This window comes from Mustela putorius, unplaced genomic scaffold (assembly GCF_011764305.1).
Source record: "Mustela putorius furo isolate JIRA1106 unplaced genomic scaffold, ASM1176430v1.1 tig00000873_pilon_pilon_pilon, whole genome shotgun sequence".
In the NCBI taxonomy this organism is placed as follows: Eukaryota; Metazoa; Chordata; class Mammalia; order Carnivora; family Mustelidae; genus Mustela; species Mustela putorius.
This window is the reverse complement of record NW_025421504.1, coordinates 8,073,939-8,100,665: the sequence shown is the minus strand read 5'-3', so window position 1 is coordinate 8,100,665 and position 26,727 is coordinate 8,073,939. Positions and strand designations below refer to the sequence as shown.

General features: G+C 54.2%; 1 long non-coding RNA gene across 4 annotated transcripts in view; it reads right to left on the bottom strand.

Moving 5' to 3' along the window:
• Positions 1-6,715: 6,715 nt before the first annotated feature.
• Positions 6,716-26,727, bottom strand: part of LOC101691570 — a 156,885-nt gene continuing 136,873 nt past the window's right edge. Inside the window, exons 3-4 of one of the 4 annotated variants that reach the window (XR_001178869.2) lie at positions 18,511-22,195; positions 6,716-7,712 (exon numbers count right to left, since the gene is read on the bottom strand). This is a non-coding gene — a long non-coding RNA (uncharacterized LOC101691570). Of the gene's footprint in view, positions 7,713-15,765; positions 22,196-26,727 lie in introns of those variants that run through there. The other 3 variants (XR_001178870.2, XR_001178868.2, XR_001178867.2) reach the window with 3 other exon arrangements.

Below are 26,727 nucleotides of genomic sequence, written 5' to 3'. Positions count from 1 at the left end.
CCCTGGCTGCAGCCATTGCTTCCAGTCCTCCTCAGACGCCCCTGACCCAGCGGTCTCTGAGCCCCCCCCCGAGGCCGCCTCCAGGCAGCACACTCAGCTCGGCCGCTTCCCCTGGAGCTCACAAGAATTAATTTACTCCCGATTCTCAAGGCTCACCTCCTTCCGGGTGTTTCCACCCTTCACGGCTCCCCACAGCACAGCAAATAATACCCCATTTTATACGGAAAACACTAAAATGGGATCACACCTTTTAAAAGATATTTCCACCTCACAGACTGCAATCAGACTTCTCCTTTCTCCTGCCCTCTGCAATCACCGCCCTGGCCCCCTCCACACACACACACACACACACACACACGCACGCATGCACGCACACGCACACACGCACGCACACACACCCGTTCTGCTACCAGACTTCCCTAAGCCCGTTTAATTGAAAAGGCATGATTTAGGCTAATTGACAGCAGATGGGTTCGGCTGCAAAACGCGGAGAAGCATTTGTTGAACATGATTTACAGCAACGAGGCAAAACTTTCTCCTTTTTATATCGTTCTTCGGGCTCCACGGCCAAAACAGCTCAGCAGAAATGAGAGGAGAAAAAAAAGTAATTAGTGTTTAATTTTTTAACAATTTTTAACTCCCTTTTTAATTGCTTTACATAAACCTGTCCTAGAATTTTACAGCCTTCAAATCTCTGTCTAAGTCTGGTCCTTGTTTCTGGTTTTAATTACAGGGAGGCTTGTCTGGCACGTTAAATTAGAAGAAAAACACACACACACAATTTCAGAAATATTTTGCTGTTGGACTCCCGACCGAACATCTAATATTTCAGCGTGCGAATGGGAAGGCTCTGGTGGAAGCAAAAGTGGGCCAAGGGCTCCCACAGCGTGACTGCGTCAACCCCCAAACGGTCCCTCAGGTTATTAGCAGAGAAAGAGCGGTCACGAGACAGCGTCCGGTGGCACCCGGTGGCCCGGGCTCCGTATGGCTGCTTTGAAAACAGCCAGCTTTCCCAGAAGAGCGGGGCGTGTTGTAGACCTTTGCAGGCCTTCGGTCCGACTTCAGGTTCTTGCTTCCAAGCCAGGCCATCAGACCTCGTGCTCCCGTCTCTGCAGTCCCTTTCTCGGCAGGACGGAAACCAGAGAGCAGCGTGTGGAGCAGACAAAGGAGGGGGAGGGGGTGGCAGGTCTCCATAGTGCAGGGTTAATGGGATAGAAGGGTCCGGGGTGGTGGCGGAGAGATGCAGGCTGTGTCCAGACCAGGAGGCTGCATCCGGGGGCATCCTTTGCAGAGACCATCCAAGCTAAGTCCTACCTGCCCTGAGCACTGGACCTTCTGCAGCCTCCAACATGGTAGCCCCCAGCCTCCACGTGGCTACTTAAATTGAAACGGAGGAACGTGAGATCCGATGGACAGTTCCCTCCTTCAGCTGCGCTGGCCACATCCTGACTGCTCCGTAGGCTCCTAGTGAACACATGGTACCGTCTAAGTATGGGGCTTCTGTTGGACAGGGTCGCTCTGCTCCAGGTTCTTCCTATGGGAAACATGGTCTGGGGGGAGGCCGCCTGGGTGTCCCCCCCGGGGAGGTGGTGAGACACGCAGGGTCGGGGGCCTCACCAAGACTTGGAAACGGCGACACAATGAGCCCCCAGGTGATGTGAGCACACGTTCGAGGTCCCATCCCTGAAGCACCGTGGCTGGCTGGGACTTGGAGCAGGTTAATGCCTGTGGATTCCCTTCAAGGTGCGCACAGCGGTGGGGGAAAGCGTGCAGATGCGGATACGGGCTAAGGGCTGCGGTGCCGTCCTTGGGACAAAGACCCCGCAGGGCTGAGGCTCCCCGGCTTGTGTTCATTAGCGCCGAGGCCGCAGACCCCCTTGGCAGACCCTGCCCGAGCCTGCCCTGGGCTCCACCAGGACTCCCGCTGGGAGGCGGAGGGCTGCCTGGCGCCGCTGGGCGGGCAGCTCTGGGGATGGAGCCGGGCCAACGCCGGCTCCCCACACACGGTCATTACCTCCCGAAAACCCGGGAGTTATTACAATTAAAACACGTTGCAGGGGGGAGTGGGGGCTGGAGGAGGTCCCTTTAGGAAGGAACACTGGGATTAAAAGAAATTAGAGCTGTTGTCATGACGACGCCGCCAGGCCGGGCCTACCCTGTGATTATGTCAGTGGGAGGGGATGGAGGCAGATGGGGCTGGGACAGGGGTGCTGGGCCGTGGGACCCAGCTGCGCGGGCAAGAGCTAGGCTTTTTCCCTCAAAATGGGGTGCAGCGGCCTGGGAAATTGGATTCCTGCTGGCTCTCGAATTCTCTGGAACTGCTGCTTAACCCCGGGGAGCTCTGTGCTCCAGGACGCTCCCTCCCGACCCAGGCCTCTGCCATCCCTTTCTGTCTGAACTAGGAACCTCCCAAGAGGGCCCCTGCTCTTTTGGCCGAGGAGGTGGAGTGGCTTGGCCTGGTTTCCTATCAGCTCTGCGCTGGCGCTTAGGAGACCCACGGGAAGCCAACCATCCCTCCTGCAGGCGGCTGGGGCAGGGACTTGGGGGACGGGGGTGGGGGACAGTCTTCAGCAAGAAGCACACGTGTACAAGGTAGGCAGAGTGCAGGAAACCAGGAGCGGACGTGTTCTGGAAGGGGACCCGTGATAATGAGCAAGATGGAAATCTGCCTGGGACCCCTCCAGGCCCCAGCAGAGGATTAGGGTCCCTACAGAATGGGGATCCTCATTTGGCAGAGCTACAGCGACTGCAAAGAGAAAACAGTAATTAGCTCTCTATCTCTCTGCTCGCCATCCCCCCTCCCCCCACCAGCAGGTCTGGCCCAACAGGCAAAAGAGGACCTGTTCTGGAAGCCCCTGGGGGAGCAGAACGGCTGGATGGAACCAGGGGGTTGAGGCGGGGGAGGGGTGTAGGCTCCTCGCGTGAGGGGGGCTCCCAGCAAATTCTCACTTCGCCAATCCTGGCTCCTCTGGTACCACCTTCAAGGGCTCATGGGCTGGACGCACAGGAAGGGGGTACACGCCGGACAGGAGGGAGGAGGTTCAGGCGTCCAGAGGGCGGAAGGTTCACTGAGCCCCAGGCTCGTCCTTGGTCCTCCTTAGAACCCCAGGCTGGAGAGCCTTGAGCTTCTGGATCCTTCCTCCTCCTGGCTTTGGCCCTCCATGCTTTGCCTTTGGAAAGCTCATCATTTCCAGATTTCCAATGCCCAGAGCCACTGCCCATCATTCTAGACCTTCAGAGTTTCCCCGTTTATATTTGCAAGACCTGAAGTGTCCCTGGAAAACACGCACGTGTTGTAGAATTAGGTCTAAGTGCAAAGCTCTGCTTCAGCCATTGAGTTTGTGTGTGACCTTGGGCAACTCACTGGACAGGTCTGTCTCAAGTTCCTTCTCCGTACAAACCCATCTAACATGCAGTGTCATCTCGGGGTTTGGGACTCTCGGTTTTAAAATAGGGACATTCCGGGCCACCTGGGTGGCTCAGTTGGTTAAAACTGCCTTTGGCTCAGATCATGATGATTGAATCCAGGATTGAATCCCGCATTGGGCTCCCTGCTCAGGGGAGTCCGCTTCTCCATCTGACCCTCTCCTTCTCCTGCTCTCTCTCTCTCTTTCTCAAATAAATAAAATCTTAAAAAAAAAAAAAATAGGGACATTCCCCAGCAAACCAGGGCATGTTGGTCACCCTTCCGGACACAACACAAGCATCTTGGGGGGCCAGCTATTGCTGTATACGAATGGGCTTCCCTCCTTTGTAAAATCCTTTCCACATTATATAGGTACACAGAAGTATCTGTATACATGCATACACACATGTGTGCACCTATATGTGTATGGATTTTCCGAAGACATACACTGAGAGGTAATAATTCACATTTCAGCAAGAATCCGCACTTAGCAAAATGACCGAATGTGACGATCCTCTCTACAAGGCTCAGGTTAGGGAACCCGACACATTATGGAAGGAAAATCCACGGAGACTGAGCTGACAGACAGGAAAGCCACAGGAAATCCGTGCGCTTCGGAGATCCTCTCACATCCAGGGAAACCCCAGAACTTCAAGAAGACTCTTACTCGTTCTAGCGGGAAGCGGAGACTGCCTCCTGCGCTGGCCCCACTATGCCTCCATGGGAGTCTGAGGGTTGTAAAGGCTTCGCGGTCGCAAAGGCTTCTGTCCAGCCCAACAGGACAGAATGGGCATTCTGCGTCTGCCCTCTGTGACCCACACAGGCAGCACTGTTCCATGTATTTTCCTGTCCTTCCTCAGTTCAGAGTTCACGGACTGGCTGAGGCTAACTTTCTGCAGCTCCGAAGCGACTTCGGGTGGCGAGCTCCCATGCAAATTGAAACACTCACATCAGTGAGGGGGTTTCAGAAGCAATGACTCCTGCTGGGCCCACGGAAGGGCAGTCCTGGGGACTGAGGTCCCCCAGCTCCACCACTCCCAGCACCCCTGCAAACCTGAGCTGAGAGAGGGCAGGGGCAGTGAGGAGGGGTTGGGGGATGCGGAGATTCCTGTGTCTCTGCCCCCTCCCCTCCACCTGCTGCTTCCAGGGACAACCTGAGCCACCATCAGTGTAATACACGTCACTCACTCCCCCCCCTAAATCATGAAGGGAAAGGGCCCAGCTGGAAACACATCCTGTCTTCCTTCAAGGTGAGGTGACAGTGGGGCCAGGCCCAGCAAGGGGGGAGGATATTGGAAGGCGTTGAAAAGGAGCGCTCTTTCTCTCCCCTGTGGAGAGACCAGAGTCCTCTCCGGTAGGTAATGAAAAAGACGCAGACTGCCTCTGTGTCCCCGAGGAAGGGCAGGCTCCCCAAGGCTATAAGGCTAGAGAGCCCCAGGACCCAGAGCCCCCTCACCCCTGCAGAGACAGAGGCTGCATCCCAGGGAGCGCATGGTGACTACTTAGCCTGTCCGGACACCCAGCATGGCTGGGAGGGGGCTAGCCATGATGCTGGCTCTTCCTACTTCTTAGCTGGTTGTTTGGGGGCCGTGGGGGTGGGGGCTCACCACCTTCAAGCCTGGGGCTCAGTCCTGCTAGGAAGAGAATGTTGAGCTAAAGGATGCTGACATGCCCCCCCAAACCCCACCTCCATCCCTGCCTGTTTCTGCTACTTACTGCATTTACTATACTACTTGGGAGTCTCTCTTTCCCTCTCCCCAACCTTTGACCTCTTAGAAGACTAGGCTTTCTGTGTGTCCCTTTGTATCCCACGCACACAGGAAGCACTAAATAAATGCTTACTGAAACAGACTCTTTTTTTTTTTTTTTAAGATTTTATTTATTCATTTGACAGAGATACAAGAAGGCAGAGAGGCAGGCAGAGAGAGAAGGGGGAAGCAGGCTCCCTGCTGAGCAGAGAGCCTGATGCGGGGCTCGATCCCAGGACCCTGGGATCATGACCTGAGCCAAAGGCAGAGGCTTTAACCCACTGAGCCACCCAGGCGCCCCTAGACTCTTTTTTAATTTTTTTTTAAGAATTTATTTATTTATTTGTCAGAGAGAGAGGGAGCACAAGCAGGCGAAGGGAGAAACAGGCTCCCCGCTGAGCAGAGAGCCTGATGTGGGGCTCCATCCCAGGAAGGCAGACCCTTAACCCATGAAGCCACCCAGGCGTCCTGAGAAACAGATTCTTTAAAGCCTTACAACCACGCTTGTCCAAGGGGCGCAGGATCTGGAGGACAGCAGACCCAATCCCCAGGAATCCCGGCAGGGTATCCTAACCTCTCCCTCCCTCTCCCCTCTCCTTCGCCACACATTTCCCCCAAAGGAGGCTGGGAACTGGCCCACTGCTCTGCCTCACATAATTTAACAATAACAAAAAGGAAAAAAAAATGCAAACAAGCCCTCGAGGAGAAAAGGTAGCAAAGAGGAAAACACAGAAACCCAGGAGAAGAGGAACATAATGTGCACTGTGTACACACAACTGCAAGTTAGCATATCCCAAAGCCCCCTGGACAGAAACCAAACAGGAAATCTAGAATCATTACCAAATGCACTTCCCTGATTTGCCCTGCCCTCGGCCCCTGGGGGCAGGCCAAGGGACCTCAGGCCCTGCTCACCCGGGCTAGAAGCCTCGCCGGAGGGCGGGACTTTGATGGACTGATGGGTATTTCCTCCCCTCCCTCTTCCCTCCTGACCTCTCCGTAGGGTAGGGTTTCTCCGGGGATGGTTGACGGGATGGGACGGAAGCCTCTAGCTGCTGCCACCTCCCAGGAGCAGCAGGGCTCAGAGCCTTTCCACGGAGGCCCCCCATGGTGTGGGAGTGGCAGGTGGCCAGCAGCTGGCCGCCCTCACCCCACTCCACGGAGAGCTGTATGATGGCCTCGGCTTTGGGATCAAGACCTCCTGCTCTTAAGAAAACAGATCAGAAATTTTGGCATCCAAATAAAATATGGGGAGAGGAAGCAAGTAACCCTTCGAGCGAAAGGCAGGCCACGAGGTGGAAGTAAAAAGCATGAGCAGAACCCTGAGCTGCCGTGATCACAAGTTCAGGTTCATCCTCTCCGGGGCTATTGCTCTTGCTTGGAAGTACCATCAAAGACTGCACCCGGGCCCTGGCTGCCTCGCCAATCCGTCAAAAGTCAGCCGACCTCGCGTGTGAAAGGCCAGATAGGAAATATTTTCAGCTTCAGGGCCAGGGGGATCCCTGTCGCAAACTCTGCCACTGTCCCACGAAAGCAGAGACCACACGGAAATAAGGGGCGTGACTGCGTCCCAATAAAGCTTTATTTACAGGGGCACCTGGCTGGCTCGGTAGGTAGAGTGTGCGACTCTCCATCTCATGGCTGTGAGTTCAAGCCCCGTGTTGGGTGTAGAGATCGCTTAAAAACAAAATCATTAAAAAAAAAAAAACTTTATTTATAAAAATGGGCAGCTGGCCAGCTTTGGCCCACAAGCTACAGTTTTCCTACACGTTGGCACAGTTCATGAAGACCATGGAATGATACGATGGCCGAAGACTACGGGCTTTGAAGTCAGGCAGCCCTAGTTCAGGTCTTTGCCCGAGGCTTACTGGCTGCGTCACCTTGGGCCAGTCACTTACTCAAGCCCCACGTCCCACCTTTAGCGAGTCATCATGCCCGTGTCACCGGGTGAGAGTGAGGACGGAACCGAACCGGCTAAAGCATTAGCCACTCCGTAGATGCTCCTTGTTCTCATCTGGAGGGGAATTAAGGGTCATCCCCGGGCAGGCACGGCTGTGAGTCTTCCGCTGCTGTTGGAAGAGCATCTGTACCCCTGGCGATGATGGTCCTCGGCATCTTTCCACGCAAAAACTCGTTTCCTAAAATTCAGTATTCGCCGGATTCATTTCAGGACGCTAAGTCAGTTGGTTGCTCGTAAGAACTGACTGCGGAGCTTTTAAATCTGTTAAGCCGGAATCTCTGGGGGTGAGACCCTCAGGGACCGAGTTTGCCGTTCTCCAGAGGATTCCACGGGGCTGCACAGAAGGGAAGAACAAGGGAGAGCGTGTCCTCTCCTTTCTTTCTTCTGCTCCCGGTGGCGGTCCGTGCCCCAGCAGCATTAGCATCACCGGGGAGCTCGTGAGAAAGGCAGGTTCTCAGGTCCCACCCCGGACCTGCCGGATGGGGCTCCCAGCTTCGACAGAATCTCCAGGGGGCTCCTGCGTACGTCCGACGGGAGGAAGATCAGTCTAGTCTACAGATGCCTGACCGAACTTGGCTCTTCCTCGGAATCCCCTGCAATGCTTAAAAAAAAAAAAAAAAAAATTCACCATCTCACTGAATCGAAATCACTGTGGGTGGCCTGGGATGGGTACTTTGTTCCAGCGTTGTATTTGCAAATGTTCAAATGTAGAGGAATGTTGTACCCACACACCCACCACCCAGATTCTAGGATTCTCCAGCTTTTGCTGTGTTTGCTTCCTCACATACCTGTGCACGGATCTACCCATCAACCATCTCGCTGTTTCAATGCATGTCAAGGTCCACTGCAGACATCCGGACCCTTCATCCCTAAACACTGTGGTATGCATATCATTAATTTCTAACAAGGTCTCCAATTGGTGCAGCCATTCATCTAGTGAGAGTCTTTTTTTTTTTTTTTTTTCTGTCCAGAAGAAATGGTACTCAAGACTTGGTTAAAAAAAAAAAAAAAAAAAAAAAAAAAAAAAAGCAGTCCTCTCCCTCCAACGCTTAAAAAAGGGATGCCCTGGGCTTTCTGGTGTTGTCACTTTCAGGATTAGGGGAACGTCTGGTGTTTGGCCTCATTCCACATTGCTCGTGAACCCCACCTCCTCTTTCCCTTGGTAGTACCTGGAGACAATGGCCACGCACTGCTACCTCCCTGCATGTCTTGTATTTAACACTGTCATTAACTGTGTTCATGTTCCCCAGACCTTCCCTGGTGTGTCTCCTCCTGGCAAACCCTCCAGGTCTTCTGCATCCCGTCTGTGGAGACTAACCGTGAGCCTGCCATTACAAATGTCCAATACTGTAGTCGAGAACGTTGGCCATAATGTCACCTTTCCCTCTGGTTTTCCCATATCTTCTCCTTGTTTTTGCTTCATTTTGTTTTTGACCATGACCATGACTGCGGAATATAAAGTCCCCAGCTCTGTCATTCGGGGCTGCCGTGAACCCAGAAATGAATCAGATATTTTTCTGACCACTTTAACCCAGAAACCAGGCAGAACCATTCATTCTGGACAACGACCAGAGCCCGTCAGTCCATTACTGCTCCCAACAGCTTTTTAGGAATGTTCCAGAATCCCTGAGTTGGGTCTGCCTGGTTCTAACTAAACTTCTGCTCCTCCCCAAGGCTCGCGGATAGTCACCAGAACCCTTGAGATAAATTAATGAGAGTTATTGCCCCTAAATAATTGCCCGATGACTTCCAGATTATTCTTCCACCATCTAGGAGAAGTCTGAGCACACACCCCCAAGCTGCTCTGTGTCAGAGATAACTGGGTCACACATAAGGTCACGCTTCGTTCAGCATTTCCACCTACAAACATAAAAGGGCGAATGGGCTCTCTCACCCCCTGCCCCTTGCCCACTTCTTTTTCCAGACCACCCACTCTCTGTTTGCACTGGTCCTCCAACCTTGAAACCCGACACCCTCCTCTGTAGGAACCACCCATGCTTAAACAAATAAATACCCCAGAGCTACCCACTCCCCCGAGGTATTCAAATAAATGTCCCAGGAAGGAGTGTGGGGGAAGGAGGAAGGCCACTCTGGGCCTTCTCTGCTGGGTGCCTGCCTCCAGGCATCCCTGGGCCCGGGAATCTTTGCATATATTGGACTGGTGGTTCTGTGCAAGGCTCACCACGTGACCCACCAGACTGGAGAGGGACTCCATGGGCTAAGAGGTTCTGTAAGTCACCTCCGGGGAGGTTTGGCTGCTGGAGCTCCGGGAAGGGAGGCAGGGACAGTGGGCAGGGCTCCGTCAAAGGGGAAGACCTCCAAAGCCTGGGGGGAGTCCTCCCTGAGCTCCTCCTTACTCAGCCCTCAGCGTTGAAATCCCTCCAACCGGGGATGGAGTGTTAGGTGCCATTCGGAGAGCGGATGGATGGGTGAGTGGGGAGGAACAGGGACCAGTTCTCTGTGACTCCGAAACACTGAGCTATAGCCCCGAGACCAGCCGGCAGTGAGGAGGCGAGGGGTGCAGGGGAACAGGACGACCCGCCCAAGCAGAAACCAACTTGTGTCTGACTCCATGCAGAAAACCACCAAGAGTCTTTGGTTTCACGGAATGTGGACGGCTAGGAATAAAGTCTCAGCTTTGTCACGGGTCGGTTGGTCAACGGAGTCACTAATGAAAAGGATTTTCAAGCGTATCTGGGAAATAAGGAGCGGGGAGACAACGGCTGCTTTAAGAGACTCTCAGATAGTTGCAGACCTCCCCCTCCCCCTCACCCCCACACCGGCCCCCACCCCCAGGAAGGGAAGGGGAGAGACGTCCTGTCCTCAGAAGTTGGCCAAGGAGGTTTTACGGATGGTCCAGGAGAGTGTGGACGAGACCTCCCTAGGAAGCTGGCCGAGAGCCGCTGGTGCTTAAGGAAGAGGGCGGGGAGAAGGAGCCTACGTTTCAAAAATAAACACAAACCCCAAAATAAACACTGTTAATGGAAGTGACTAATCAAGGGTGTGCTGAACTTGGTGGTTCTTGATAAGATACAGGTGGAAATGCACTCGGAAAAACTAACAGATTTTTTTTCCCCCTTCGGTAAACAAAGCGAGGGCGAAGGTGTGGGGGACTGGGGTTGGCGCACAGTTCCACCGCCCAGCAGGGATTTAAAACACAGCTTCTCAAGGCCAACGCCACCGATATTTGGGGCTGGATAATACTTTGTAGTCGGGGGAGGGGCTGTCCCGTTCATCGTAAGATTTTTAGAAGTTCTCCCGGCTTCTACACACATCTGAGCTCACTGTAGGGGCTTAGAGGGCCAGACAGCTGGCCAGGTGATGAGAACATAGGACCTCATGCATTTGAACGTCTGCTGGACGTTAATGGCTGTGCGCTCCCAGGACCTCACCAGGAAGCCAACCGCTGGTCCCCAGACCAACATGATCAGGGTCTTGTCGATGAGGAAACCCAACAGATGAAGTCCCAGAGCACACAGCTTCCAAAGTTTTGGAAAAACAATTGCCATGGCCTCACAGTTGCCTCGGCAGGGAAGGGGAAGGACTATGACCCATTTCCAAGAAGAATTCTCTAGACAAGTCACACCAGGATGCCACTTGGAGTCCACGGGGTAGACCCGCCTGCCTCGTGGGGCTCCAGAGCGAGCCACTTCTCAGAGCGTCACTTCTCAGACACCAAGTTTCTCTTGCAAGGCAAAGACTAAGGAGAATGCAGGGTGATTGCGGAATGGTTTTTAAAGACACTGTTTTCAGAGACCCCCTTGGCCACCTCACCACTTCCAGTTTCCAGAGTCTGCAGTGACCTAATCTGTAGTCAGCTGTCCCTTTGCAGGGGGGAAGGGTAAGAAGGATTCACCAAGGTCTGAAAGCAAAACGCCAACCGCTTCATTGGCCATCTTTGCTGGCGAGCACCTCCACGATGCTCTGGGACCCCCCTGAACCCAGGCGGCCCACATTCCCAGAAGAGAATCTCACCACTCGCGATCCTGCGCCCAGGCAGCCTGGCCTGCTATGTCATGAGTCCCATTCCGCAATGCGACAGAAGGGGACATTTACCACGGGGGAGGGGGTGGTTTCTGTCGCTTGGATGCACGGAATGAAAACCACTGCCTGCCTGTCTTACCTGGACAAGTAGAAACTTTGAGATGCTTCTACCTGGCCTCCCTAAGCTCTGTCTGGAGTCGGACTGCTGGGCTGGAGGAGAAGAGTGATGGACCACGCGAGACGGAGGAAGGGGAGAAGCCACAGGGCCCGTCCGCAGGCGCTAAGTCCCGGCCTCTCTCTCTCTCTGCCTCCCCACTCTCCACCCCCTATTCTGGAAACACCGCAGAATCATCTTCCCCGCCGGCCTGCTGCTTCCCTCCTCAGCAATCTGCTTTTCACAAAAAGAAAGAAGAAAGAAAGAAAGAGAGAGAGAGAGAGAGAGAGAGAAAGGAAGGAAGGAAGGAAGAAAGAGTGTTCTAAATAGAGCGGAACTGAGAATGGGGAGACAGCCCGGATGAAGTCCTCCCCTGCCCGGAGAGCCTGGCGTCCCCCATGGAGGGCCGGTCCACCCCCAGCACCTCTTACTCAAAGCATTCTTGACCCAGGAGCGCCCAACCCTGACGGCAGGAGCAAGGTCACCAGGGATGGGTTTTGCCTCTGCAGCACGTGGCCTGGGCTGGAGCCCTCCTCCCCGCCAGGCACCTCAGACGTGTTCTCGGGCCTCCTCTCCCTGCATCTGCCCTGGGAGGCAGTACCCAAGGGGTCCTGTTCCAGGCGGGGGCTCAGAGGCCCACCCCCACCCACGCTCACCGTTAGCTTGCTGCCCCCACGGACCCACCCGGACTGTAGCGTTCCCAAATCCGAGGTCTGAGGACAAGGACTGCCGGCTCTCCCCTACCACCTCAGATTGTGGAATACGAGGCTGCATTAAGTCAGTCTCTGGGAGCTCTCAAGGGGCCCGGGGAACCAGACCGGACGTGGATCCTGACACATTTCTCCTCCATTCTGGAAACGTTCACCCAAAGTTCCAACAAACCCATCATGGGAGGAGTGGGATGTTTTCCAAATCCAGGCCCCGTACACGGTCCCGTTCATTTCACCCGTCCACGCGCACGCCCAGAATCATTCTGATGTCAGCCAGAAGGTCCTTCCGCCCTCTGGCCTAAGACTCACACCCATCAGCCCCTCAGAAGACAGGGCCGTGAAGAAGGCCCACATCAGAGGGGGGGGGTCCAGCTCCCCCCTCCAACCTGCCACCGACTCCTAACCCAGGTGATCAAGCCCATCGGGGCTTGGTCGTGGACCCTGGGACAGCTGCTCTAGGATGTCTTTGGCAGAAGGGTGTTGGGGGGCCAGTCAGGAAGAACGGAGGAAGCTGGGGGCTCATGGGGAAGTGGTGGGAGGTAGCAGACCCTGCCCTCCACCCCAGGCCACTTCTTGGTGCCTCCACGGAGTTAAATCCGAAGGAATCTGAAGTCAAACGGATTCCGTGACTTGTCCGTGAGTCACGCCACCCTGTCTTTCATGGCCTCCCTAAATTCAGCACCTCCAAGAATGCCAATTCATGCTACCGGGCAAAGGCGAGCAACTTGGAAAGTGAACTTACCCAGGAAGTGGGGATAACCAGCGCGCACGGCTAACTGCATGGGGGGGGGGCGTACCTCCTCCATCCAACACAGAAGGAAGACAGAGGGCAGAGGGGCAATGCGGAGACCAGAGGGATAGTTTGAGATGGGCAGATGGGGCCCTTAATCATCACGCAGTGCGTTTATAAGCAAGAATAAGCATTGCTCAGAACTGTTTGGTGGGGGGAGGGAATTGGGTTTTTGTTGTTTTGTTTTGTTTTCCTCTGATCTCATGTTCAGAGTTCAGAGCCCAGGTGGGGTGAGGGGAGCAAAAATAATAAAAAATAAAAAATGATTTCTATCTCCTTTCTTACGAATCTGGTTTGGACCCCCCCCCCCCAAAAAAAAAAGAAAAAGAAAGAAAATGCTGAAACAAGGTTTTCTCCCCCTCCGGATGAACTGTTTTACAATAAGCTACCTGCTGGGGTCAGGAAACCTGAGCTCAATGTCTTTCCGCTCGCACAAAAACTCATCACGAGCGGGAGTCGTACAGAAGAGCCTCTGCGGGGAGACGGTCGCCCCCACACAACCCCTTTGTATCTGTTCCAGCTTCTCTGTGAAACCATGTCTCACCTCCTCCCCTGCTCCCTCCTCGCCTCCACCCTGCTTCCAGCTCTGCGAGAGGAGCATGGCATCCGGCTAGCACCAACCATCCACCACGTCTACACCAGGAGGTGAAGTCAGAAGGCGAGGGTGCGGGGGAACGCTCCAGCGGACAGGGGCGGGGAGGGAAGGGCTGCTCCCTGGGCCCCGATAGGGAGCTTATTTTCTTTCCTATTAGGTGTGTGATGCTCGAAAGGCAGGGGAATGGTCAAAATCAAAATAAATAGCCAGCGGAAATAGACGGCCCCTCCCTGGGAATGGTAATTGCACAGGATGAAAGTTTATCCAAACATATGAGAAAAATGGTGCGTGGTGGAGGGCGGCGGGCGGGAGCGGGGAGGAGTGATCCTTACTGGAAAGGAAATTTGTTTACAACATCTTATTTGCTCCTGAGTTTTTAATGCTGTGCTGGCCCCGTGTCCTGTAAACAGACCAGATTTCCACTCTCCAGCGGTGCCAGGAGAGCCAGCAACCGAACAGCCAGAGCTGCCGCTGGAATCTTGGGGCACCGAGGTCTCCCGGCTATGAGAACCCACGCCCAGCCCGGGGTCCGAGGGAGAGGGGCGCTGGCTGGCCCGCAGCGAAGAAGGGTGTGATGGGAACTCCAGGGGTGGAAACGGGGAGAAGCCTGCTGGGCTTCGGAAATCAGCTCTTCTCTCTGCTCCCCGGGGAAGAGGCCGAAGGACGGGCCTCAATTACCCAAGGTGGGTGTCTAATGGGGTATTGGTAGGGGCCCCGTTGACGGTAGGGGCTCCAGACAGTCTGGAGAGAATGTGGCCTTTGGGAGGAAAAGTGGGACTGGCATCCGAGAGGGCCAAAGAGAGCGTGCACGGGGGGTGGGAGGGCGATCACTGCTCCCAGAGTCAGGGTCCAGACATCACCCCCATCCGTACTCCTGGCCAGCAGCTCAGCTCTCTCCCCAGAACAAACCCAATAGCCCAAAGATCTTGCTTGCAGTCGGAGGGAATCAGCAACGCCCTGGCGCATCAGGGGAAGCCTGACGCGGGGACGGAGCGCACACTGGAAGTTTCTCTTCCCGTCCAGGCACGGAGATCATCTGAGCCAAGAGTCACGGCAGACGGGCCACGGGGCTCCGTGTCTAGCGTACAGAGGGCGCACTGCCTGAGTGCGGAGTTGCTGGCACCGTGCGCAGGGTCTTGCCTATAGGCCCACGGAGCCCCCACGGAGCCCCACAGAGCAATGTGAAGAGAAGGAAACTGAGGCCCAGGGAGGCAACGGTACTCCCTAGAGGTCTCATGGCTAGAGTGAGCGGGATGGTTCCAGCCGAGCTGGTCTGGAGCCAGAGGCCGGTCCAGCTAGCCTCTCTTGAAGGTCACTGCGTCCTAAGATGGTCACCAGAGTCCCTCAATTTTTGCACAAAAAAGAGCCCTCTGGACCCACCCCCACCTCTTCCCGAACCACCGAGGTGTGAATGGGAAAGACTCCGAGGTCTGGGGTGTTTTGTTACAGTAGCAGACTGGGACTGATACGGCTTGCATTTCCTGTCCCTCCGGAGATGTCGGTGGAGAAAGCGGAACAGGGTGTGGAGGACGGGGTGTGTTCCCCGGCGAGTCACGGACCCCCTCAGCTTCGTGTCCTCACCTGTAACAACGAGGTCTCAATACCTTTCATGAAGGGCTGTGAGATTCGAGCGAGGAGCTGTGAAATTGTAAAGCACTCTAGAACACGGGACGTGTTCCGTCCTGGATTGCCTGAGCTTTCTTGGCCGAATGTCCTATGATCTCTCTGTTTGAAACTGGTGCTGGGGACCGCAGCCCACAAAGGGCACCCCCTCTGTCCAAAACTCCGATTCTACTGGTTTGTACAACGTGAGAAGATAGGGAAGAGGTATTCTGAGTTCTTCCCTTCTTCCCAAAGAAGGTGGACCTCCTGCCCGTATCTCCGTGGCTCCCTTTTCCTTTCTATGCTCCCGGTTAATCAGAGAAGGGTGGTTAATCAGCACATGGGAAGAGACCCTCTTTCCCGGAGCCTGCTTGATTTTGAGTGACCCCTCTTATGTCCTTGCCTTCTGTCTCCGGGTAGTGTGCCCTGGAGCAGGAGCTCTGCCCATCACTATCCATCTTCTCTGCCTGTGACTTACTGGGAGAGTTTGTACTGGGGTGAAAGGCAGGAAGCAGCATCCATCCAGATTCTCCAGGAACCCTAACAAACAGCAGATCTGGCAAATGCAACAAAGACAGTACGTAAGATTCTGAAGGCAGGGAACATCTCCTACGTGGGCTTTTCTTCCCTTCTGTGTTTCCCCTATTAGACGCTGTGAAGTTCTTCAGAAATTTTGACCTAAACTTCTGAGTTTAAATTTCTCCTTCCGACCTTAAAAATGACCCCAGCTCTCAAATAATGAGCATAAAAACAGACGCGTGCTATTTCAAGAAAGGCTTCTGCAGGGAAAGCAATCCATCCAGCCACAAGCCCATTTTCTCCACTGTTCAGAAAACACTTTATTGGTGAATAAAGGGCAAACAAGAAACTGGCAAATGTGGTAGGACACGTGGCCACAGGTCATGAGCAGGGAAAGTCAACCCAACATCTCTCTTGTCCATCCCCCTTGTTGAAACTGCCAAGCTGCAACTGAAGAGCTCTGAACTCGAGGCCCCTTAATGACCTTGGTTTCGATCCCAACCCTCCCAGGTAAGACTTGGTCCAAGTGATTGATCCATGTGATTTTGTTTTCTGAGAATTAAATGTCAATCACGGTGCCTGTCACGTGACCATGACCACGGGTGGGCATCTCAGGAATAATCTTCCATGTACGAGGAGGGATCCTGCTTTCCATAGGGTAGAGGGAGAAGGGGAGGAAGGACTGGGGAGAAGGGGGTACTGAAAACAAGTTCAGTGTAAGCACAGTGAATGCCGTATGAAAAGTGCTGTGGTCTAGGGAGGAGGGGCGAGCATTTTTTGAGTGCCCATCCCACGCCAGATGCATTAAAAGAACATGTACCTGGTCAAGAGGAAAGAGGGAATTCAGGAAGGCGTCCCAGAGAAGAGAGACTGGGAGCCGAGCCTTGAAGGACTAGTAGGACTTCAGTAGCCTGGGTACCCAGCATTGACCTTTTTAAACATAGACACATATAGGAAGAATTGCCAGAGGATTAAAAATCATGCTGAGTTCAATCACAAATCACCACTGGAATGTGAAAAGAACTTTCTTAATTAAGCGATTCCAGAACATTCCCGACTCTTGGCTACAAGAGGAGTGTGGGTGAGCCATGATATCCTGAACTGGCCCGTATGGTGCACCCTCTGTGGACCGTTGCCAAGGTCACCAGGCACTTAGGGTGCCCTGTGGGGCGGACCCCATAGTGGTGGGTATTAGCAAGCCCCACCCATGAGGTCCAAGGACCCCAGGAACTGCAGTGCTTCAGGACAGATTGGCTTTGTACTGAGGACGCTTGAGGCAAGGAGTAAAGAATGTTCCATACAGGGGCGCCTGGGTGGCTCAGTCGGTTAAGCGGCTGCCTTCGGCTCAGGTCAGGATCCCAGGGTCCTGGGATCAAGGCCCGCATCGGGCTCCCTGATGCGTGGAGAGCCTGCTTCTCCCTCTCCCTCTGCCTGTCTCTCCCCCTGTTTGCATGCTCTCTGTCAAGAAAAATAAATTGAAATTTTTTTTAAAAAAACATTCCATGTAGTTCAACTTCATTGAAGCTCATACTTGGAAACTGAGGAGACCAGGTGCCTGTCCAGCCCCTTTGGTCGGGACATTTCGCTCCCTGGATGGTGACCGGCCCTGGTCAGACCCCAGTTAGCGTTCCCGGCACTATCCTCAAGCGGCTCATCCCGCAGGACATCTGGCTGAGGTCACCAGCCACTGTTCAGCACCAACAGTCACATAGGAAGGAAAGGTTACAGCTAAACAGGTGATGCCTATCTTTTTCCAATGCCCAGATTTATGTTCAGGGCCAAGGGCAGAGGGGGACCCACGAGGACCACCTGGTCCCCAGCCTCCACCCCGGCAGGTGGGCCATTCCGAAGCCAGCGGAAGCCCAAATGCAGCCAGCTTTGGGAACGGGACAACGTGACAACAGGTCTTCCACGCTCTGCCTTCCCTATGTCTTTAAAACCCAGCCCTGAGCGGCAGTCACAGCAGGGGAGGCAGGCGAAGGAGGGAGGAAAGGGAAAGGACACGGGAAACAATGAAAACAAAACAAAACCCCACAACCAAAACCCTTTGACAGAACGGGATAACCCGAGGTACACAGGGATCGGTGCCGGACGGCATACAAAAGCCAAGAGGCAGGTCCCAGGACGGGTCAACTTAAGACTTAATATTTGCCTTTCCCTAAGCAAACTCATAAATCCCCTCCAGTGGTAGCCACGCAGAGCGCCCGGGTTTTACTCCTTGGTCAGGACGACAGGCGGCTCCCTTCCCCCTCGGTCACCCCGGGCAGAGAACAGCCCCTTCCCCGTGTCTGCCATCAGTCTAGATGTCTATTTGCCTTCTCCCTCAACAAACTCAAGTTCAGTGCGACTGACGAGTGCAAACAGCTTTGAAGTATTCTTTGGTAATGGACTTCCCGGGACAGCCCCGCTTTCGGCTTGTGCCGCGCCGGAAGGCAAAGGGAGAAGAGCTACTTGTCAGAGAACAGGCAGGCCTCCGCGGGGTCAGGCGGGGCTGAGAACTTGACACATGGGAGGGATCCTAGAGGATCACCTGCACCGCCCACTTCCGCTTCCCTCTCCCAGTTCGTGGATGAGAAGACTGAGACCACAGGAAAGGGCCTTGGGGCTGAGGTTAAGGTAGGACTAGTGGACAGACTTCCAGACGCCGGGGTTCAGAGCTCTTGCCAGCCTGATCATGGAAGGTCTTACTCAGAAGCATAGGCGGGGGGACCCAGCCCTGCTTCCCACCAGCCTCGCGCGAGGGTCTTGTCCAAGATCAGTGGCCATTCCCAAGGTCACCCTTATGCTCTGTAAACCACATTCCCCTGAGCAGAGGACCATACTTCACCATTAGAACCTTCTATTTCTCCATCAACCCTGGGGTTTGGGGGGCCCTTTGAAGAGAATAACAGGTCCCTGTGGGTAAAGCTTTGATGCGACGGGGCGATCTCACAGGAAAGCCTGAGCAAAATCCTGGGACGGGGCCCTAACTTGAGGTTACGTTCGTAATGGATGAGAGTAAGAGGAGCGCCCTCAGCCCACAGATGACATGCCTTTCCTCCATACCTTGGGCAACACCTGATTTACTCTTCGCACATGGAGCAAAACCCAGCAAAGCTTCAGGTCACGGGCTCAGGGAACGAAGACGGCGCTGCGGCAGTCAGAGACCCAAGAGGCTTCAGGGATCACGTGGCCTGACTCCTCCGTATTACGGGGAAGGAACGAAGACGAGGGACTTTCGGAGACAAAATCTCAGATTTCCTCATCTCCCCACTCTGCGCTTTTTATCAGCAGAAGTCACCCTGGACTGAGAAGTAAGAGACCGATCCACGCTGGGGTAGGGGGTGGGGACAGTGCACTTGCCTCAGAATCTCATTGGGAAGTTGACGTTCATGGTCTCTAGGCAGCCCACGAACTGCTCTTCACAATCCCACGGCTTCCCCTATGGGGCAGAATGTCACCACCCCCCCAACCTCTCTCGTCCCTCCCCCACTCCGCCAAAAACGCTGCCTCCCCCAGGCCTGGGCGATCCCTCATCAGATGATTCCTGCCTCAGTCAGAGGTAAATCTAGAAAAACGTGATGCTTTTAGACCACCTTGAACTCTGGGATTCTGGGGTCCTCTGCGGATGAGAAGATACGATGAGAGAGGAAGAGGAGACGGGTGCCTTTGGCACAACAGTGAGACTTCTGGAACCCAAGACGGTACGTGGGCCATGAAGGAAGGGCACGTCTGAAATGAGTTCATCTTTTTAAAAAAGAAAAGCGGTGCCTAACGTGCTGGGCTGGCCTTTCTCCACCAGCAGCGAAGGCACAGAGTCAGAACAGGGGCAAAGCCTCGGGTGCACGGGGGATCTCAATCTTCACACAGGGGTAATGAGTCGGGTTTCTCGACGTTTGCATGCACGTCTCTACCTTAGCAGGCAATGACCCCCCTGTGTGGTCGCGTTCCAACACCGCAGACGCTCATGCCCATCTTTCAGCAGAAAAGATGGAAGCCTGATCCCCTGACAAGAAGCAACAGCTTCGGGATGGCATGCAATCCCGAGAGCCTGGCTTTGACTAACCCGAAAAGAACCTGTAATTTGCCTTTAGATTGTTCTTACTTGTCAAGAACACCAAAAGTTGGGCAGGTACAACCTTCCCGTCCTTCTCCACCGCCCACGACCACGACCACCAAGTTCCGCTCCCTTATCCCAGATAAGGTCAGTGTCTGGAGAGGGAAGAGGGAGCTGGGAGGTCCTATTCGACATGATCGGGGTGGAACTCGGAGGTGAGCTTTGGAGGGAAAGCACACACTTAGGTCCCACTGACACGCCCTTCAATATTTCAAAGAATCCTAGAGTTCAAAGGAATTTCAGGAGGTTCTCCAGCCAACTCCTTCACTCCCTAGACAAACCCATCTCGACAATTTTAGCTCTTACTCTCTCTCTAGCAAAGACGCAGAGTTTTCTTCTTGGCTCATTCTCCATGGTCTGTGCATGTCTCTGAGACAGGCGTGTCTGGTTCCCCAGTGGCTGTGGGAGTTTTTGTCTCCGAATGAACTGCTCTGTCCTTACCAAAGAAGGTTATGAGCTTCACCTATTTGGAGTAGGACTGTGTTGGCGAGGAATCCCTGATACCCTGCGTGGCTCCCGTCTCCACTATCCACAGCCCCTCTTCTGAAGGACTTGGTCTCAGCTGGTTCATTGTCCCCAGGTTGTAATTCAGTATCATGCCACCCTACCACCCGGCAAACACCTGACGTGGTCAGGACTGGGTGCTTGAGCCAATGGCCTCCATCTGTAGGCTGCCCAGTGGTCAACAATGTGGCCAGACGTTGTGGCTCTGATGGCAGCTGGCCAGGCCTCTTAAGAGCATCAGCGAGCTACGGCAGATAACACAGCAGACGCGATGTCATCAAGCCACCCAGGAGGGTGGCCAATTGTTCTGGTTTGCCCAGGACTGTCCCAAGTTTATCAGTGGAAGTCGTGTGTCCCCAGACATCTCTCAGCCCGGGGCAAACTGGGACAGCTAGCACTCTTAGCTCATCATCAGTGGAGAATTCTAGAATCAGGAGCAGTGCGCCCTACTGCTGAGCAGACGATCAGAATGATAAGGCGTCAAGAGTTCTTGCTGTTCCTAGAAACCATCTAGAGAATGGATGTTTCGAATGGCTTCAGGCTTCTAGAAAGGCCTCGCTGTGCAGTGGCTGGGTGGACTGGTCCTGTCTACCTTACTTCCAGAGCAGCTTGGAATAAACCCACGTGAATGGGGGTGATCTAAGAGGGTCTCTGTTCCTTGAAACCCCAAGGACTCTAACCGGGAAGATGAACCTGTGTGCACCTCAAGGAAGACCAAAGCCCACAAACAAGACTTATAGTTCAACAGCAGGACACGGCCTCGGGAGGCTGTCCTCGCTCATTTTGCGGGCACTCTGAGAGGCCAGGAAGGACGCCACTGCTCCAGTGACCAGACAGGGACGTCGCTCCGGGGTCACAGAAACACATCACTACAACGAGGAGAAGGTCGCCGTGTATGGCCTCAATTCCTTCCACAAAGGCAAGCCGTCCGTTTGCGTTAGCAGGAGAACAAATGGACGTTGGTGGTCCTGCGACCGAGACAAGGTCGACTCTAGAAGGGTTTGCAGACTCTAGAATGGGCACGGCGGCTCTGGAGGGAAGGAGCAAACAGGACTCGTGTCTCGAGGGGCCCGACCGGCCGTCAGGAGTGTCCTCGGGGGCGAAGAGGGTCGACAATAGACACACCAGCTCTGGTCGTCAGACGGCCTGTGATGCTGCACCAGGCGCTGGCACGGGCCCCGACTGCCATCTGAGAGAAGGGTCTTCACAGCTGGTGGCGCGTCTGTGTCAACAGAAGACAGCTGGGAAACGGATAGAATGCTATGTCAATTATACATCAAAATGAGATTTAAAAAAAAAAAAAGAGAGAGAGAGAGAGAGAGAGAGAAGAGACCACAGCATTCATTTTTTGGCGCTTCCAGACAAATACCTATGTGGGATCCAAGCAGAGAAAGCTGGACATGGAGGACCCCAGCGCCCCTACAGGAGCCCCCTCCAGGGCCCCCGACCTCTGAGGTCCCCAAGAACTTCTGCCCTGACCTGCATCACTCTGGAATCCGAGGGCCCGGATCCCCCAAGAAGCAAGAGGACATTCGACGCCGGTGCTGCTCACATAGCAACACAAACATCGGCTTCTTTAGAAGGAACAGGAACAAAAATTAAAATCCCATTTGACCTGAGTGTGGTTAACAATTCACTCTGTATCCGGCTGGAAGATAATGGAACAAACACGAATTGCCGAGTCCAAAGGCACAGCAGACGCGGGAGCTGGGGGGGCGGCGAGGGTGTGGTGGAAAAGCCTTTCGGTTTCCGGGCACCGGGGGCAGGGGAGACGGAGAGGCAGCCGCGGCAGAGGAAACGCTTTCCACAAGGAGGAACGGCAAGGTCTGCGATGATGCTGACTCGTCCGGCCGGAGGTCACGTCCGGCGCACACGGGGCCGTACACAGACTTCTCTCCTCGGTGCAAGGGTCTTTGCTTTCTCCTTCAACGTCTTCTCAAATCCACAAGTTTCTTCATTCTCCAAAGCAAGAATTCTTAATCAGATCCAGAGCTCTTGCCTCTTAAGAGATGGTCCCATCTTAGCCGGGTCCTTTGCAAGGTGGCGATAGTAGAGCTTGGCTCCCGCTAGCTTCCTGGTGAGAACGGCGAGCGAGACAGAGCGGTCCTTAGCCGCTTTCCCTTGCCGGGCCTGTAGACCGAAACACAGCATCAGAGTTCGGTTCTGCCTCCTCCCTTTCCGCAGTGAGCTAGACTCTCCTGTCTTTAGCGCGTAACGGTCTAGCCGGTGAACAGATCCCACAGTGCAAAAATCACTATTTGCGCTAAGACAGAGAAAGAAAAAAAAAAAAAGGAAGGCCTGTTTGTACGTCCCCTACACTGAATTCCCTCCAGGAACCCTCCACACGGATCTCACCGCTATACCAGACAGCGGACTTAGACACACAAAAGCAAAGCGCTGAACCCAACCATCCCAGAGGAACCGCAGGCTTGTTTTCCAGCCCATCATGACATCGTCCGTGAGATTTGACGATGGAGCATGGAGGTGTTAGGTGACCCACTTTATAGACGGGAAAACTGAGGCACAGAGGCTGCCGGTGTTCTCAGTACAGGACGGCAAGGGTCTGGTCCCTATCCTAATGCCCACTTGAGCGGGGACTTCTGTCTGTTCTCCCAAATCCCTTAACAACGAATTAGGAAATTATCCAGAACTGATGGGGTCCCTTGGAGGAAACGGGAAGACTCAGCTTAACACGTTTGCTTTCCAAATGCTGACGGCAAAGAAGCGAAGACGGACTGCGGCTCCATGTACTTTCCTGATTCCCACCACCCCCTGTGATTCCCCATTGCCGAGGGGCCAATAGAGTTAGTGCCACCAAATGCCCTCAGGGGACGTCCCCATTTGAAGATTGATGGGGCCCAGCGAGGCAAACAAAGGGCCTACTCCCAGACACGCATAATCCAGGCCTCTGGACTGCAACGATCTCCGTCCACCCCCAAGGAACAACGTGGACGCCTGCGGATACATCCATTCCCCAGGACCACTCCGGGTGAGACACTGTGGAACCGGACCGAGAGCAGACAGGCAAGCCCTGCCCTTCCAGGCCTCGGGAGAGAGGGGACACAGACCAAGCACGAGGCCAGAAGGACATCGACAGCGGCGGGACACACATTGGAGATTCTGGGGGCGGTCTGGGCTAATGGGCCCCCACCAGCAGCCCCCCTGCAGGCCTTCGGGGGTCGCTAACAGCCCAGCCTGTGCAGGGGTGCCGTCCTTCCCGTGGGCTTTGGCTACCCCCCTGGCAGGGATGTGTGCAGCGGCTGCGACACCAGAGACAAGGCACTGTCAGAGACGGGACGAGGTACCAGTGAGGGCCTGCTCACGGGAGAACGGGCAGAGAGAACGCAGAAGACTTTCCTCTGCAGGAGAGCTGCAGGGAGGGGGGGTCTGCGTGTGAGAGCCACCGACCCACGGAAAACCAGCCAGCGTGGCCCACGCAGAGGCACTCTGGGGTCCCGAGAGGCTCTCTGATTGTCCACCAAGGGGGAAGCATAAGTCTCACCCAGGTGGAGCCCGGGCCCTCCAGACGCTCTTTCATTTGGACCTGAAAACACCCGAAGAGCCCCACCGTTCTGCGAACTTTCCCCCCGTCCCTCCTGGGCAGCGAGCGACCCTCCGCACTGTCTCTCCGAGGGCCAGAAGGAGCCTTTTCCCCAGGGAGACGCACGCAGCGAGCAAATGAATTGGCAGCAGCGGGTGGTGGATCACACAGGGACTTCCTTCTTGTTGCCCGGCAACTGCATGCACTTGGCAGGGGGACGTTAAACACAGAGGGGAATGTTGGGAGGCATTTGCAAAATAAAATAAAAAGCAAAACATACAACACCCCAGACTCATCCCAGCAGGCAGACTGAGCCAAGGCGGCTGGGGCGGGGGCGGGGGGGGGGGGGGGGGGGAGTGGGGGCGGGATGGGGTGGGTGTTGGGGGGACAAGGGAATCACTGCCGGAAAGGAAAATAAAGTTAGGACAGAACCAGCCCAATGGAGCTTAGCGCTCCGGGCCCTCCCGCCTCCCATAAACTCTGCTACGTGTAGCATTTGGATTTGGCCAAAGACACACCTCCAGGAGCCTAGAGAAAGGCGAGAGGGGGCTCCGAGATTAGGAGGCACCTGGGGGGTTGCAAGGTGACCTAGAAACCTGCAGCCCTGAGGGTTTGCCAAGCCTGCCTCTGGGTGACTGTCCCTGCTGCTTATGCTTGTCCAGCGTGCGTCACGTCCAGGTGAGGTCACTGCCACCTCCAGGGCAGGACCCCCTCCCCCACTCCTTTTCCACTTGAGTGTTTTCATGCCCGTTGCCTTGGCTGCTGGGGCTGATTAGTCAAATCTCCGACTCACCGCCTTGCCCTTCAGAACCTGTCTCCCGCCTCTCTGAAAACCCCCCCGAAGTGAAATGCAGGCAGCGTTCCAGTTGGGAACAGCCCACGGAAGCAAAACTGGGGACCAGGAAAGGGTGCAGAGGAGCGAGAGAGCCCCTGTGGCTGGCTGGGTATCAGCCCCCAAAGACACCACGTCCTAATCTGGGCAACCTGTGCATGCGACCCTCGGTGGCAGAAGGGGTCTGATGTGCGCAAGACGATCCCGAAGACCCAGGTGGGCCCCAAGCGTCAGCAAGAGGGTCCCTGTTAGAGGGAGGTGGGGGGTGGGGTCTGGGATAGGGAGAAGATGTGACACAGGAGAGGGAGAGAAATGTGAAAATGCATCAGGAGTCTGGAGTCATTTGGGGAAGAGTCGGAAACATAGGGCCTCCAGAAGCTGGAAAAGGCAAGGAAATGGATTCTGCCCTAGCACTTCCAGAAGGAATGAGAGCTCTTGGGGTACTCTTGCCTTTGGCCCAATGGAATGAGCCTCCAGAATGTATGAGAATAAATGTGTGTTGTTTTAAGCCACGAAGTTTGCGGTAATTTCATGGCGGCCGTAGGGAACCAATCTTGTCTGTGCAGCAAACCAGGCCTCTGTCTCCTGCTAGATCAACAGAAGAGGGGACTGCGGTGAGGACGCAGGTGACAGTGGGATGCGGCAGGTCAGAAGGGACGGGGTCCCACATTCGGCTTAGAAAAGTCTAACAGGGTACCTGAGTGGCTCAGTGGGTTAAAGCCTCTGCCTTCAGCTCAGGTCATGGTCTCAGGGTCCTGGGATCAAGCCCTGCATCGGGCTCTCTGCTCAGCGGGGAGCCTGCTTCCCCTCCACCCCCACCTGCCTCTCTGCCTACTTGTGATCTCTGTCTGTCAAATAAATAAATAAAATCTTTAACACAGAAAGAAAGAAAGAAAGAAAGAAAGAAAGAAAGAAAGAAAGAAAGAAAGAAATGTCTAACAGACACCCTGCCGGCTCAGCAGGAAGAGGTCAGGTCCCCGAGAGCGGCCAAGGCAAGAAGCAGCCCAGGAAGCAGGGTCTCAAATTATAGCATTTGTGACTGTCACTTGGGCTCATGGCTTAATCTCTGCAAGTCTCGGTTCCGTCATCTGAAAAACAGAGATGATGTTATTATGTGTCTTGCAGAGCTGTTAGGATTAAATGATATATGGCATGAAAACACACGGCAGACGCCAAATACACAGATAGTAATGGTCACTCTTAGGAAGGATTAGGCACGGACATATGGGCAGAAGCTGTTAGTTGATTACCCTACCATGTATTCTCCCTTTTCTACTTAGTAACGTAACTCTAAGTTTTGGCTGACACATTGTGGCCCAAAGCAAAAAGACTACATTTCTCAGCTCTCCTTGTAGCTAGCTATGGCCACGTAACCAAGATCTGGCCAAAGAAATATAAGCAAAAGTGTTGTAGGACCTCGGGAAAGTGTGTCCAAAGGTGTTGGAAAGATGCCATTGTTTTCCTGTCTGCCTTTCTCACCTTCTGCTTTCAATGAGGACATGATGGCTGGTGCTCCAGCAGCCATTTTGGACTATGAAGGACACTGGAGATGGGAATCACGCATTAAGATGATCCAACAAGAAGATGGGAACCTGGGTCCCTGGTAACTCCAGAACCATCAAATCAGCATTGGATGGCCTTTCTCTGGATTTCTGTTATGTGGGAGAGAATGCTCTTCTTTGTTGTTAAGTCATTGCCATTTTAGAGTTTTCTAGCATCCATAATGGATACAATATATCACAGATCTAGAAAAACAGGATTCAGAGTCAGTCTAGACTAGTGATTCTCAAAGTGCAGCCCTGGACGGACAGCTTGAGCAAGGACCTGGGAACTTGTTAGAAATGCAAATTCTCAGGCCCCACCCCAGACTTATTGAATCCCAAACCCTGGGAGTGAAGCCCAGCAGTCTGTGTTTTAACAAGTTCTCCAGGTGGTTCTGGTACACTCAAGTGTGAGAAACACTATTCTAGAGCAAAATTTCTCAGTGATGTTTGGGGCTGGATAACTCTTCATCAGGGTGTGTGTGCAGGGCGGGGGGCTGCTCTGTGCAGTGTAAGATGATTAGCTGCATCCTTGACCTCTAGCACTCTCCTGTCCGTGTGACCTTGAAAAGTGTCTTAGACATTGTAAGTGAGGAAGGGTGGAAAGGGGGTTCAGCAAAGTCACTCCCAGCCGAGAAATGCTTTCTCTTGGTAGTGGTTCATTCTCAACCGTGCCTACACATTAGCATCCTGTGGAAAGCTTCTCAAAATCCCAATTTTCCGTCCAGCTGGGTTAAATCAGAATCTG